The 15,866-nt window shown below is 47.4% G+C and overlaps 1 long non-coding RNA gene across 1 annotated transcript in view; it reads right to left on the reverse strand.

Annotated features, from left to right (window-relative positions):
* Positions 1–3,897: 3,897 nt before the first annotated feature.
* LOC103352519 (uncharacterized) overlaps positions 3,898–15,866 on the reverse strand; it is a 29,792-nt gene continuing 17,823 nt past the window's right edge. The window contains exons 4-5 of the long non-coding RNA XR_011383037.1: positions 10,406–15,493; positions 3,898–4,957 (exon numbers count right to left, since the gene is read on the reverse strand). This is a non-coding gene — a long non-coding RNA (uncharacterized lncRNA). The remainder of the gene's footprint in view (positions 4,958–10,405; positions 15,494–15,866) is intronic.

Below are 15,866 nucleotides of genomic sequence, written 5' to 3' on the forward strand. Positions count from 1 at the left end.
ACAACAAGTTATAGATATCAGTCTGCTCATCTGGCTGTAACCCTGTAACTGGCATATTTCTGGCTTCTGTACTTCTGCTTGCTTGCTTGATAAGAGCCAAGGCCACCAAAATGTGGTTTCTCCTTTAAAAATACCCACAACTACAACTTGGGGCTGTCTTCTCCAGACTTACTCTGTGAGAAGGCAGTCACCAGCTGTCTAATAGACTCCTAATTTTACCTCAAAAGTCTCCCTGAGTTTTTAATCTGTGCACCCCACAACAATACATGTACCTGCTGCTACAAAGTCCAACCCGAAGCCCCGGTCTCGCTTTGATCCAAGTCCCCCTCACAGTGCTGTCAAGAGCAGGAGGCCCAGAGGGAGCTGAAAGGTGGCTGTGATGATTGAGGGACACAGCAGGGTATGATGGGGGTGGGGCAGCAGGCTCTGTACTGGGGTGAGGGTGGGGCGACGTGCACCCCTCCCATTCCCCCCTCTATCGCTGAGGCCTTGGAGAGGAGGAGCAGAGGTAGCTGGGTGCGCACACACAAATTATTCAAGGTTTATTGATTGCTAAAACGATTTGTTGGTGCAACCTTGAGCTCAGCTGGTTTGCAGCTTTGACTTCAGATTCTTTGCAAAAAATTGTAGCTCTGAGATCAGATTCTTTGCAGAAATTCCAGCCCTGAGCTGAGTTGCTTGCAGAAATTCCAGCTCTGAATTCAGAGTCTTTTCAGAAATTGCAGCTAGTATTACAAATTGTTAGGTTTGCAATAGCTTGGGGTTCCGGCCTTTCATACCCCCAGAAAGGAAAACGGAAAAAGGAAGATGAGACTGACCTCAACAGAGATAGGTTGCATTATCTGAAGCAAAGAGGTTGGTGACACTATGTTTTTGCAAAGAGACTGCACAAAGGGGGTGTTTAGAGCTCAGTTTTTATCCGGCCAGGGAGGGGGTTTGCCACTGGGGAGGGTGGGTAGAGGCAGCTGGGAGGGGGGTAGGGGGGAAGTAGTGGAACTTTCCTCTTATCTGTTTCATAGCTGCCCTGTGCAGCTTATCTGTTTTGCCATTTGCTTTGCAACGAATCTGGAAGGGTCTGGTTCAGCAGCAAGGGTCTCAGCTAAAAGGAAGAAATAGGACTGGGGGTGGGAGGGGGCGGCAGGGAGGAGGAAGAAAGGTGACATGTCCTTTATTCCAGCCCCTAGAGGCAAAAAGGAAAAGGGGTGTTGATTTCATCTGGCTACTTCCTGCAGAGAAAGGGCCCTGTGGATACTGGGGTTTGCCTGTAGAGCCCAGAGTCCTCTTTGGGTTTTGAGGGAAGGGTCTGGTATCCTTGATTGAGGTGGTAGAATAGCATCATGGTTTTAATCTGGACTTGAGAGAGCTTTGATGCTATTCTTGTGGGGAGCAATCCGGACTGGACTAAGTTACTCGAATTAGGACTTATTCTATGCATCTGCTCTCCCACAATATGGCGCTGGGAGAGAAGTAAACAGCTTCCGCACAGCTGCCTCCAGTTCAACCAATTAACTGTAGGACTTGCTCCTGATTGGAGAGCAGCGTACTCAGCCGAGTTGGGATTGGCGGAGGAGGACTATAAAGGAGGAGAGAGACGGCATGCACCAGGAACATCTATGGGGAACATCTAAGGGAACCCGTGCAGCCCCCGAAAGAGCCGGCCGGCGGTGTGCCGCTCCCCTGCGGAAGTGGGGAATGCGGCCAGGGGGAACTGCCCTTCCACGGAGGTGGAAGGGATAGTAGCCAACCCGGGAAGAACCAGCAGCGAACCCGGGGAGGGCCGAGCAGACGAAAGAACAGCGCAGGGTCCTGTGTTGCTCCTCCACGAAGAGGGGGAGCGACATAATGGTGCCGTGACTCGGATATGAAGCCTAGGCAGGGTTTTGTGTTGCTCCTCCACGAAGAGGGGGAGCGACATAATGGTGCCGTGACTCGGATTAGGAAACCTAGGACGGATATGAAACTTAGGAGGGAAGAAACGGGAAGAACTGGGAAAATATCGGAGAGAGAGACTAGCAAACAACCTAGGGAAAATATCGGAAAGAGACTAGCAAACAGCCTAGGGAAAAGCCGGACGAAAAAGGAGCCGGAAGAAGTTATTGAAAGCCTAGGCATAGATTCGGATACGGACTGTGGGAAAGAAGTTAGGGTCGAAAGCGAAAGTGAAAGCTAGAACAAACAGATTCGGATGCGGACTGTGGGGAGAGGCCAGGAGAAATGAGGGAGGAATATCGTTGGAGGAAAGCTTGGGGAAACATACCGGGTAGAGAAAAATGTTAGGGAAATTGAAGCCGCGGGGGGCAGGCCGAGGCGGAAACGAAAGCCACTTTGGGGTTCTCAAGTTAGCCCGGGAATAGGGGGCGAAAAGTTGAAACCAGAAGCTGAGACGTAAGCCAGATTGGGATCCGTCTGATTAGCCCGGGGAGCAAAGGACGGGAAGCCAAATCGTGGGGCGGAGACGTACGCTGGGTTGAATTCGCCAGGCTAGCCCGGGGAACTTAGATTGAATCCTAGTGGCGGAGACGCAAGCTACGCTGTGTTACTCGCGGAAGCCGCCGCGTGCAGAGAGAGCACGGGGCGTGAATAGATAGGGAACGCTGGCGGAGGCCGTGGTTCAGACGCGAAAGGGTTAAGCGTGGAGACCGCGGAGCGCGCAAAGCCGAGCCGCGCAAAGCCGGGAAGCTACGCAGATGAGAGAGGCGCGCGGGCTGAAGCGGTGCAGAGCCGGGAACCCGCCGGCGGGGCGAGGTGCCGGAAAGCCGCGGGGATAAGAGAAACAGAAGTTTGGAAGTGAAGTAAAAGAGAAATAGGAATGTTGGCAGACAGAAGTAAAATGGGAGAAATAGAAATGCCCGGAGATAGAGAAATAGAGAAAAATAAGGCCTCCCCTCAACATGCCAATTAGAAGGCTTGGATTCGGTCTGCCTAATCAAGTGAGGCGATGAGCACCTGCGGGCAGCTAGCAGCTTATGCGCTGCAGGTCACCGAAGACAGGCACGAATTAACATCAGTAAGGCTTCCCCACAATACAACAATATTAAGCTTGGATTCGGTCTGCCTGATTTAAGGCGGTAAGCGCCAGCAAAGCTCGACCAGAGTATGAGCTGCAGGTCACCGAAGATAGGCACGAACCAACACTAATAAGTCTCCCCCACAATAAGGCAATGAGAAGGCTTGGATTCGGTTTGCCTGATAGGTTTTGTAAGCCCCTGCGGGCAGAGCAGAGCATGCGCTGCAGGGCACCGAACACAGGCATGCATCAGCGCCTAAAAACCTCCTCACAATGGCGAAGAGAGGACCCGGATTCGGTTTTCCTGATTGATAGGACTTGTAAGAGCCTGTGGCAACTCTAGCAAGTAGAGCAGAGTGTGTTCCGCGGGACACCGAAGACAGGCGCGTATCAACGCTAAAAAATAAAAAGAAAGGGGGATCTGTGGGGAGCAATCCGGACTGGACTAAGTTACTCGAATTAGGACTTATTCTATGCATCTGCTCTCCCACAATATGGCGCTGGGAGAGAAGTAAACAGCTTCCGCACAGCTGCCTCCAGTTCAACCAATTAACTGTAGGACTTGCTCCTGATTGGAGAGCAGCGTACTCAGCCGAGTTGGGATTGGCGGAGGAGGACTATAAAGGAGGAGAGAGACGGCATGCACCAGGAACATCTATGGGGAACATCTAAGGGAACCCGTGCAGCCCCCGAAAGAGCCGGCCGGCGGTGTGCCGCTCCCCTGCGGAAGTGGGGAATGCGGCCAGGGGGAACTGCCCTTCCACGGAGGTGGAAGGGATAGTAGCCAACCCGGGAAGAACCAGCAGCGAACCCGGGGAGGGCCGAGCAGACGAAAGAACAGCGCAGGGTCCTGTGTTGCTCCTCCACGAAGAGGGGGAGCGACAATTCTTTAAGAAATTTTGCAATAAATTAAATAGGCATGGTCTGAATAGCAAGGCCATAAGGATGACTGTGATGGGCCCAAGAAGAGGAGCTAGCCATGCCCACTCTCCCAGTGTAGCCGTCCTCCCCATGTTTTGTGGGTTTTGAGCCTGTGCCTGTTCCAGTAGTCTATTTTTTATCTTGTCTGGGGAGTCAGTTACCACTCCAGACTGGTTGACATAACAACAGCACTCTTCTCCCAGAAAAGACAGGTTCCGCCCTGTTGTGCTGTCAGGAGATCTAGTGCTCTCCTGTTTTGCAGGACCATGGATGCCAGGGAGTTTATTTGTTCTAGTAAGGCGGTGGATGCCTGGTGGAGGCTTTCAAAGTCAGAATCTATTTGTTGGACCAATTGGTTTAAGAAGTGCTGAGAGAAATTTTCAACATAGGTCCAATCAGTAGGCGTGACTGCCACTAATCCTACAGCAACAATAAGGGCAAGGACTGTGACTGAAGACAGCAGCAAAGGGTGACAATGCATTTAAACAGAAAGAAAATCAGGGAGGCTGGCGCCGTGGCTCACTTGGTTAATCCTCCGCCTGCGGCATCAGCATCTCATATGGGTGCCGGGTTCTAGACCCGGTTGCTCCTTTGCCAGTCCAGCTCTCTGCTGTGGCCCAGGAAGGCAGTGGAAGATGGCCCAAGTGCTTGGGCCCTGCACCCGCATGGGAGACCAGGAGGAAGCACCTGGCTCCTGGCTTCTGATCGGCGTAGCTCCGGCCATAGCGGCCATCTGGGGAGTGAACCAGAGGAAGGAAGACCTTTCTCTCCATCTCTCTCTCTCACTGTCTAACTCTGTCAAATAAAAAAAAAAAAAAAAGAAAGAAAGAAAATCAGATATTTGCATAGGAGTGAAGTCACTGAGACCACCTGGGGCCAATAATAAGAATAAAGTGGGAGTGAAGAAGTCGATTTACTCTGGAATGAAGTCAGTGAACATTCCCTGGAGACCAAGATCCTCAACCAGTGGCCATAGGTTGTTCAATGAGGAGATTTGAGGTGAAGTCACCCAGAGATCCGACTGAAGGGCTATGAGGAAGATACAGAGTTGGGGCAGGTTAAAGGCCATTAGTCAAAGGTGGCTGTGAGACAGGTTCTGCTAAAATAATGCTGCATAATTTAGTTAGTTTGAGTGTGGTGAGACCAGTGGGGGAGGCCATATATCTGGAGTGGATTGGCATTGTTGTGGGAAGGGCCTCTCTTATAGCCAAGACCGGCAGGGGGGCCTCAGGGAAGCCTTCCAGGCCTGGTTAGTATGTTGTAAAATGGTTTGAGAGCTGAAAGGAGGGGATAGAGCGAGTTGGAAGGAAGTGTGGAGGGGAAAACCTCAGCCCCAGGATAGCAATGTGTCTGCCGAACATGACTTGAAAGGGACTGAGCTATACAGGTTTCTTTGGCAGAGCTCTAAGCTTTGGGTGGGCTAAAGGTAGAAGTTTTGTCCAATCTAAATTGAGCTCGATGGAGAGTTTGGTAAAGGTTTCTTTCAAGCGTCTGCAAGTCCTCTCAACCTTTCCTGATGATCAAGGCCTATAAGCAATATGAAATTTCCAAGGGATGGGTAAACACTGAGTGACTTGTTGAGACACCTGGGAGGTGAATTCAGACCTGTTGTCTGATTGGAGGGAGAAGGGTACGCCAAAAAGTGGTATAATTTCCATTAGGAGGAAGTGGACAACCATGGGGGCTCATTTTTTCTTAGTTGGGGGGAATGCCTCCATCCACCCTGAGAAGGTGTCTACCAATACAAGGAGATATTTAACTCTATGTACAGGTGGCATGTGAGTGAAGCCCATGGCAGGGAGGGAACCCTGCGTTTGGTGAGTGGGGAACTTTGGAGGTGAAAGATTGGTGCTAGGATTTGTCTATTGGCAGATGGGGCAGGTTTTAATAAGGTTTTCTAGAAATTATTGGTCTAGGGGATGTAGGGACAGGTGAGTCTTTACAGATTGCTGTAAGATTTGAGTAGAGGGATGAAAAAGAGAGTATATATATGAGAGGATTTGGGGAACAGAAAGGTTAAATGGGTGTTGGGATGGTTTTGAGGTTGTAGTCAGTAGGGCAAGTAGAGAGCTTTGGGAGCTGGACAAAGGGTGAGTGAGGGCAATATGCTTCACCACTTGGTCTGTGACATGATATAAAGTGGTCAAGGGATATTTATCTCTTTGGTGACCCCGATGGTGGAGTACAGCAGTTTGTTTGGGTAGGAGGGCTGCAGCAAGAAGAGCTTTAATGTGAGAAGCATTGACTACAGGAGTGCCTGTCTGAGTGAAAAGGCCATATTCTCTCCAGATAAGGATATTAGAATGAAGAATGTTATAGGCAAACTTTAGTGTGGATGTTTACCTGTGTATCCTTTGTTAGTGTGAGAGCTCGGGAGAGTGCAATAGGCTCTTCCTGTTGGGAAGCAGTTTTAGGTGGAGGTGTTGCGTCTCTAATTGGATGTGTTTAGAGGGATTAGAGTTCTTTCCTTGTATAATTGCATATCCTGCCACATAGGGTGGTATTTTTAGGAACTGACATTGATGAACCAGTATGGGCTATGGGGAATCATTGAGAGGCTCATGCATGATATGGGCAAAGGGTTTTAGGGTGAGATCTAAGATCTCACAGCAATTGTGTGTTTTAACTTGTGAATCTTGGGTATGGAGGGGGGGAGTGTTGCAGAGTTTAGAAAGGGGAGAAGGATATGGTTGGTAAAGGCATGTTGGACCTGGATCCTGGAAGAAGGAAGACAAAGAAAAGTCTAATGCTCACAAGTCTTGGGGGTGAGTGAATATGTAGGAGGAGGTAGGGACCCATGGTCAAGACAGGGTTCAGGCAGAAGGTGGCTTCTCGGGGTGGGGGGTGCACTCTAGCTCACAAAAACTGTCTCCATTAGAGGTTTCATGTGCATGGCCATCTAAAATCTCATTGTTAAGTCTGGAGGAGATAGATCTGACAAACAGGGTTTTAAAACAAAGGACAGATGGTTATTAGAGGACCTAGAAAAGGTTCTGTCAAGAGGAGGAGTGAGTTTTTCATTGACAGGCAGACAGCAAGTAATGGGAGGAGATTTTAATTGTATGTTAATGAAATAGATTGAAAGCTTTTGTATTTAAAAAAATTTTTATAGCCTTCTATGACTCACATCTGCAACTTGCTTACACCTTCTTAGCTTTTAGCTTTTCATTCCGGTCTAGAATAATCTAGCACTTGGGATAAACTCTTTTTTTTTTTTTTTTTTTTTGACAGGCAGAGTGGACAGTGAGAGAGAGAGAGAGAGACAGAGAGAAAGGTCTTCCTTTGCCATTGGTTCACCTTCCAATGGCCGCCGCGGCCGGCGCGCTGCGGCCAGCGCACCGCGCTGATCCGATGGCAGGAGCCAGGTACTTATCCTGGTCTCCCATGGGGTGCAGGGCCCAAGTACTTGGGCCATCCTCCACTGCACTCCCTGGCCACAGCAGAGAGCTGGCCTGGAAGAGGGGCAACCGGGACAGAATCCAGTGCCCCGACCGGGACTAGAACCCGGTGTGCCGGTGCCGCAAGGTGGAGGATTAGCCTAGTGAGCCACAGCGCCGGCTGGGATAAATTCTTACAAGCCTTGCCCTTCATTCAAAATTCTCTATCTTAACCTTTCTTACTAATAACATACTTTATAACCTTTCTTACTAATTAACCTGGTGAGCCTGTTGGTTTGAAGGGCCAGTAGTCTTGATTATTTTACGAAGGTTGGAAGAGATATCTCTCAGGGTAATGTTGCCTTGGGAGGGGGACCTTTATTTTTATTTACTTATTTACTATTCTCTGTGTGGAACATTGCTGGGTAGAGGGCTTCATGGGTATAGAATCCCTAAAATCCCTTCCAGGACTTTACAATGGACTTGACAGCCCTTTTGGTGCAGGGTTGGGGAGCCGAATAAGAAGAGACAGCTAGTTAGAGTAGACTGGAGCTGAGCCTGCCCAGGGGGTGGGGGTGGGCTTGGGGTTTGAAGTCAAACTTGCAGAGCAGAGCTACTTGTTGGGGGAGGTGCAGAGTACCACAAAGACCCTGATTAGGTGAGGGGAGGATGAGAGAAATTCTGCTTGGTAAAATCTGCAGTACATCGTCTTAGCAGTTTGGAATGTCCCAGGTGCAGGGCTTTTGGGGTGATAACATTTGGCTAGCCTTTACAGTATTTTCTTTGTACTCAGGAGGAGAGAGTGGTGGAATGAAGGAGGAGGGTTCAGGAAGAGAGAGGCAGTTTTGGCTGCCGCAGAGGGGAAGGAACAGGGCATCAGGCAGAGGGGAGGAAGAGATGGGGATCTGAGGACAATCGGAGGGGTGGAGCTGCAGACAGAAGATGGAGGTGTAGTCTAGGGGTGGTATGAAGACCCAGACCTTTAACTTGGAGAGAAGGTCTCTGCCCATGAGGGGCATGGGGCATTGTGGCATCACAAGGAAGGCATGGGCCAGAGTAAGGGAGCCAAAGGTGCAGGGAAGGAGTGGAGTGATTCTTGCTTTGATGGGGATGTCTGAAACTCCTTTAATGGAGATGTTGGGGTCCAGAGTATGGCCTAAAAATGTTTTCAACAGAGAGAAAGAGGCCTCAGTGTCCAGGACAAAAGAAACAATGTGTCTGGCCACCATCCCAACCACCCAGAGTTCTTTGGATGAGTCAGAAACTCCAACCAGGGTTGAAGAACCCAGGCCCCCTCATTGGAACACTTGCGCTGGCAGGAGTCAGGGTCGGGGAGGTCACCAGGGGCACTAGGGCATCCCTGGGGACAGTCCCATTGGCCACAAGTGGGGCATGCTTTTGTTGGGGGCCTTGGGTTAGGACATGCTTTTGCCCAATGTCCAGCCTAGTTGCATTGAAAGCAGGGAACAGGAGGGGTCCTATTTTGGGTGTTAGAGTGTCGGGGCCAGACGGATTCTGGTTTCAGAAGGCTGAGACCGGTATATATTTATTTAGCATTTCTGTCCCAGTCTTTTTCTCTTTTGGCCTCATCATCTCGGTTGTTATATACCTTAAAGGCCACATCCAGGAGCTCCTTTTGGGGGGGTTACGGGCCCTTTTTCTAGTTGTCGGAGTTTTCATCTGGTATCAGGTACCAACTGGCTAATGAACTGGACATGAAGATACAGAGTTCTGGCTAGGGCGGTTACATCTAGATTTGCAGATTTTTTGGACTGCTTCAGTGAGACAAGGCCTGGATTTTTGTCAGGCACAGCGTAATCCTCCTGACCCTATCATAGTTCACATAGGCATGAGTATTTTTCTGCATTCCTTCCAGGAGACAGGTTACCATATGATTAAGTCTGTGTGCCTGACTCTCCAGGTTGATACGTCCAGTCTGGGAGAGCAGTGTCTGCCACTGGAGATAGTGAGGGGTCTTTTTTACACAGGTGGTCCACATGAGCCTGAACTGAGGGCCAGATATGCTCCTTTTTATCAACCATAAGTGTAGAGGTTAACACATAATAGACATCTCCCCAGGTTAAAAGGTACACTTGGGCAAGGCAGAGGAAACATTCTTAAATTTAGCTGGATTTTCTGAAAAGGAGCCTAGCTTTTCCTCAATCTTGCCCATGTTGGACAAACAGAAGAGGACTTGGACCCTGTTGGGTCCTTCTATCCCTGCCACTTCCCTTAGGGGGAACATATGTATTGCCTGTGGCTCTGAGACTGAGTGAGGGGAGGGGTCCAGTGAGACCAGGGAGGGGAACATATAAGGGGCTCTGCTGGGGGGCACAGGGAGGATAATGGGTGGAGCCAGCTAATGTGGTTGGCAAAGGGAAACCAGAGAAGGGAGAGAGAAGACAGATGAGTCTGTTTGGCCTCGGGGTCGGGGAGGAGGGTGGTCAGAGAATCCTCTATAATAATAGAAGTGCTAGCAGAGGAGGTGGAGGGAGTTTGGGAGGGAGCTTCCAGGAGAGGCTGGGAGGTCGAGGAGGGGGTTGTCACAGGGGAGCTGAGTGGTTTGGGCAGTGAGGGGGTGGGGGTTGGTAAGGAGGGGGCTCTTTAGCTGGATCAAATGCATCTGGATCAAGGGGTGAGGAACTGGCTTTGGATTTTGAGGTGGGTCTGGGAGGATAAGAGGGGGAACAGAGGAGGAGTACATAGGAAGAACAGTCCTTACATAAAGACTGTGAAGGTTGTGAAGGGTGAAGAAGGCCTGTAGGCATGGAGGGAGAAACTGGTTCCAAAAGCTTGGCAGCAAGGGGGAGTGGGAGAAGAGAGGGAGGAGGGAAGCTCAGAATACTTGCCATTCCATGTGAGGATGTTAATAGGTCCATGAATAAAGGAAGTTTTGGTTAATGGTGCCAAATTCTGGCCTGTGGTCACGGTTATCCAATTTGTATTGAGGCCAAATTTGTGGGCAAGAACATGTCATTTTGCAAGCCTGAAGGTCTGTGAATGTCGGAGGCTTAAGATTTTTTAACATGCAGGCCAAGGCCGATTCTTTTGGAACTGAAATTTCAGGCCCCATGGTGTTAGGCAGAGACAGGATTCCTACCTCTAGGCCAAGTCCCCACTTGACACAGAAGACTGCAGGAACGGAGATGGAGACGCTGCAGTGAAGTTGTAAGTTTCCTTGTTTGCCGTGGATCAGGCCGAAGCTGGAGCCAGTAGGCAGAGTGCACGCAGCAGTGAACTTAGGCGGCCTCTTGTTCGCCGGTGGGTGCAACCAAAGCTGGAGCCTAAGGGCAGGGGATCTGGGGCTGGACCTGGAAAACAATATCCTAGGGTAGCTCCAGAATATGTCCAGATGGAAGAGTCTTACCTTACCACACAAGGGGCTGAGGCCAGTGTCTGCATGTAACTTGGTCAAATGGCAAGAAGCCCCTGCTCTGGAGGTTGGCTTAATAGGAAAAGAAGGGGGAGAAGATGAAAGTCTAAGGGACAGGCTTACACCAGTGAGCTCAGCAGGAAGCAGTGCTCCTGAATGCCTCCGGAGGGTGGTGTAGAAGGGTGAGGAGAGAGGCCAAAGGTTAGGCCCAAGCAAGTCAGAAATGAAAGTAAAAGGAAGTTGACTCTAGGATAGAGAAAAGTTTGGAAGAAGCTGGGGGGTTAAGACATGAAAAGACCCATTCCCTGTACAGGCCTTCAAGTGTTAGGTTTGGAATAGCTCGGGGTTCTGGCCTTTCATACCCCCAGAATGGAGACGGATAAAGGAGACAGACACCAACCTCAACAGAGAGAGGTTGCTTTATTTGAAGCAAAGAGGTTGGCGACAGTCTGTTTTTGGGAAGAGACTGCACTAAGGGTGCATTTACAACTCAGTTTTTATCTGGTCAAGGAGGGGATTTGCCACTGAGGGGGAGTAGGGGGCTCTTTGAAGCCTCAAGGAACTTTCTTCTTATCTGTTTTACCATTGGCTTTGCAAGGAGTCTGCAAGGGTCTGGTTCAGCACCAAGGGTCTCAGCTAAAGGCAGGAAATGGGGGTGTATGTGACATGTCCCTAACAGACCCCCTCCTGTTTGCCATTAAGGAGCCAGTTCGAGGGAATGCTAGCCTCCCTCCTGCTTGTTATCAGAGGGCCAGCTGGGTCTGAGCAGCCCAATGCTGATAGTGGAAACACTTTCTCCACCTGCCATAAAAGTCTAGTCCCATGTCTAAGGTAAGACAGTGTGTGCCTCCTGAAATGGCCTTCAAGTTGTGATTTACCAGTTCCTGCCTTGCTGACCATGTGACAGTGACTCCTGCAGGACAGACAGTTGGGGAGGAGTCCTCCAGAGTGGGGAGCTCTGCTGTCCCAGCCACCAGCCACTACCACCAACCCAGACTCAAGGAGACTTGGAATGATTGGACCTTGACAACATCAGACAAGGTAAGACCTGCCCTAGCAGGCAGACGGGGTACCTGCTCACTCTCTAAGAAATCCACTTCATCTTCTAGGGGCTGGTCCCTGGGGGTCAGGACTCTGAGTAGTTGGATCTTGACTTTGCCAATATGCGAGTTAATAAAACAGGTAATGGCATTGAGTATGCAGGGGCCAACCACAGATATCATGAACAGGAGAAGCAGGGGTCCCGACACAACCCATCAGAGGCCTTAACAACCCAGGATACCAGATGTAGGAAGGAGGGTCTCACATACGTGCACAGAGAAACACACATGCCATAGCATGACATAACACATACAACATAATGCCTTTTTTTTTCACAAGCAGAGTTAGACAGTGAGAGAGAGAGACAGAGAGAAAGGTCTTCCTTTTTTCAGTTGGTTCACCCCACGAATGGCCGCTATGGCCGGTGTGCTGTGCCGATCTGAAGCCAGGAACCAGGTGCTTCCTCCTGGTCTCCCATGCGGGTGCAGGGCCCAAGCACTTGGGCCATCCTCCACTGCCTTCTCGGGGCCACAGCAGAGAGCTGGACTGGAAGAGGAGCAACCAGGACAGAATCTGGCGCCCCAACTGGGACTAGAACCCCGGGTGTTGGCACCGCAGGCAGAGGATTAGCCTAGTGAGCCGCAGCGTCAGCCAAAATGCCTTTTTTTTTTTTTAATTTATTTATTTGAATGGCAGAGCTAGATAGAGAGAGCACGAGATGTCTTCTACCCATTGGCTCACTTCCCAAATGGCAACAATGGCAGAAGTTGGCCCAATCTGAAGCCAGGAGCCAGGAGTTTCTACTGGGTCTCCCATTTGGGTGCAACTCTTTGGGCCATCTTCCACTGCTTTCCTGGGCCATAGCAGAGAGCTGGATTGGAAGAGGAGCAGCTGGGACTCCAACCTGTACCCATATGGGATGCCAGCACTGCAGCCAGCAGCTTTATCTACTGCATCATAGTGCTGGCCCTCCAAGTGCCTTCTTATGACAGCATAAAGAATGACATAAAATGGTATCTCATAACATCATGAAAAGGAAAGAAGATAAAATGCCATCCCAGGGTGTTATAAACAATGACATAAAATAAAACATCAGGGCCGGCACTGTGGTGCAATGGGTTAATGCCCCGGCCTGAAGTGCCGGCATCCCATATGGGCGCTGGTTCGAGACCCGGCTGCTCCACTTCCTGTCCAGCTCTCTGCTATGGCCCGGGATAGCAGTAGAAGATGGCCCAAGTCCTTGGGCCCCTGCACCCACGTGGGAGACTGGGAAGAAGCCCCTGGCTCCTGGCTTCGGATTGGCGTAGGTCCGGTTGTTGCGGCCAATTGGGGAGTGAACCATCAGATGGAAGACCTTTCTCTTTCTCTGCCTCTCCTCTCTCTGTGTAACTCTTTCAAATAAATAAATCTTAAAAAATAAAATAAAATAGAATAAAATATCATCATGTGACATCATAAACAATGACCTAAATGCCATTCCATGTTATAAAGAATGACATGTTATCCTATACTATAATAAAATGACATAAGCCAAAATATCTTCCTATGACATAATAAAAATAACATGAAATACAATGCCATAGTGTAACATAATAAAAATTAAAACCATCCCATGGCATAAAAATAAAATAAAAAATGTCATCCCACGACATCATAAGCAATGACATAAAATGCCATCCCATGTCATAAACAATATGATTAAAAATGCCATCCCATGACATCATAAAAATAACATAAAATACAACAAAAATGAAACGCAATGAAATAGAATAACCACATAACTTAATAAAAGTGAAATAAAATAAAGTAAAAGGAAATCATATAGCATAGCATAATATAACATGAAATGAAATAATGAAATAAAAAAGGAAATAAAATAATATACCAGAACATAGTATGATAGAAAATAAAACAAAATACCATTCCACAACATAATAAAAAATAAAATACAATAAAATAACATAGCATAACATAGTATAAAATAAAAAATAACATGAAAGAAAATGCCATGGCATAAGATCATAAAAACTAAAATAGCATCCCATCCCATAATAAAAAATAAAATAGCATGTAATATCAGACCATAACATCATAAAAAATAAAATACCATATTATAAAAACTAAAATACCATTCTATCCCGACATATAAAATATCATCCATGTCATAAGAATGACATAAAATGCCATCCCATGATTTAATCCAAATGAAATAAAATACCATGAAGTCATAAACAATGACATAAAATAAACTGACATCCCATGATGTCACAGCACCCAACCCTCTGGGCAGTACTGGCTGTGGCCGGCCCTCCTGGGAGCAGTGGGCGGAGCTTCCCCACCTGGCCCCACCTCTTGCACTCACCCAGGTGAGGAGGCCTCTCCAGGGAGGGTGCCATGGGAATGTCCTTGCAGGGGGGCCCCCTGCACTCCCCTAGAAGTCCAAGCAAGTGAACCTGTGATTGAGAGCTTCTCAGCCATGTGTCAATCACTTCTGACAGGCACCTGTCACTTTATTTTTATTTACATTATTCTTTTTAAATTTTTTATTTGACAGGCAGAGTTAGACAGTGAAAGACAGAGAGAAAGGTCTTCCATTGGTTCACTCCCCAAATGGCCACCACAGCCGGCGTGCTGCGCCGATCCAAAGCCAGGAGCCAGGTGCTTCCTCCTGGTCTCCCATGCGGGTGCGGGGGCCCAAGCACTTGGGCCATCTCCACTGCCTTCCCAGGCCACAACAGAGAGTTGGACTGGTAAAGGAGCAACCAGGACTAGAACCCAGCACCCATATGGGATGCTGGCGCCGCAGGTGGAGGATTAACCAAGTGAGCCACGGCGCCAGCACATATTCTAATTATCTTAATTTATTTTTTATCTTATTTCATTTCTTTTTTATCTTAAATTTATTTTATTCCATTTATATTGTATTTACTTCATTTAATTTTATTTAATTATATCTCATTTAATCTGATTTCATTTCATTCTATCTCATTTATTTCCTTTTATACCATTTTATAATTTTCTTATTTTATTTCATTTATTCAACTTTATTATGTTATATACCATTTTATTCATTTATTGCATTATTTATAACTTATTGTATTTATTTTATTCTATTTTTATCTCATTGTATTTCATTTATATAATTTTATTTATACATAAATATTTAAAGATTTATTTGTTTGAGAGGTAGAATCAGAGAGAGAGAGAGAAGTCTTCTATCCACTGGTTCACTCCCTAAATGACAGCAATGGGCCAGAGCTGAGCTGATCTGAAGCCAGCAGCCAGGAGATTCTTCTGGGTCTCCCTCGTAGGTGCAGGGGCCCAAGGACTTGGGCCATCTTCCACTGCTTTCCCAGGTCATAGCAGAGAGTTGGACTGGAAGAGGAGCAGCCAGCCTGGAACAGGCGCCCATATGGGATGCTGGCACTGCAGGTTGGGGCTTTAACCTGCTGCGCCACAGCACCTGCCCCCATTTATGTTGTTTTAACTCATTTTATTTTATTTTACTGAATTTCATTTAATTAATTTACCTCAATACATTTATTTTGTTTTATTCCATTTCTTTTTACTTCATTTTATTGCATTTACTTCATTTCATTTAATTTCATGTATTCCCTTTCATCGTATTTATTTATTTCACTTCATTTTAATTTATTGCATGGATTTGTTTACCCAGAGCCACTGGATACACACTGAATTTTTCTGGAAGCTTTGTGTTTTGATTGGCAAGTGTTGAGCCCTGGGGAGCAGACTGGGTCCCTCCTCAAAAATCAGCTGTAGACAAAAAATTATTCAAGAAAATAATTTTTTCTCTAAAAAATTAAAGTATATATAAATACTGTATGCAAAATTCAAACCATATGCAAATCCTAATTCAAAACACATTAATATCAAACTATATGCAAATCATGCAGGTAAAAACCCAAACTATATGTGAATAACGTATGCAAAAAAGTATATGCAAATCCTATATGAAAAACCAACTACATGCAAATATTATGTCCAAAAAATCACATACTACCTTTGAAAAAAGTATCAAAAATTCAAATTAGATGCAAATACTTAATCAACGATACACCTAACAATCAAATCATATAAAAAATCAAATTATATACAAATCATGTATGGAAAAAATAGAACATGCAAA

This window comes from Oryctolagus cuniculus, chromosome 16 (genome assembly GCF_964237555.1).
Source record: "Oryctolagus cuniculus chromosome 16, mOryCun1.1, whole genome shotgun sequence".
Classification (NCBI taxonomy): Eukaryota; Metazoa; Chordata; class Mammalia; order Lagomorpha; family Leporidae; genus Oryctolagus; species Oryctolagus cuniculus.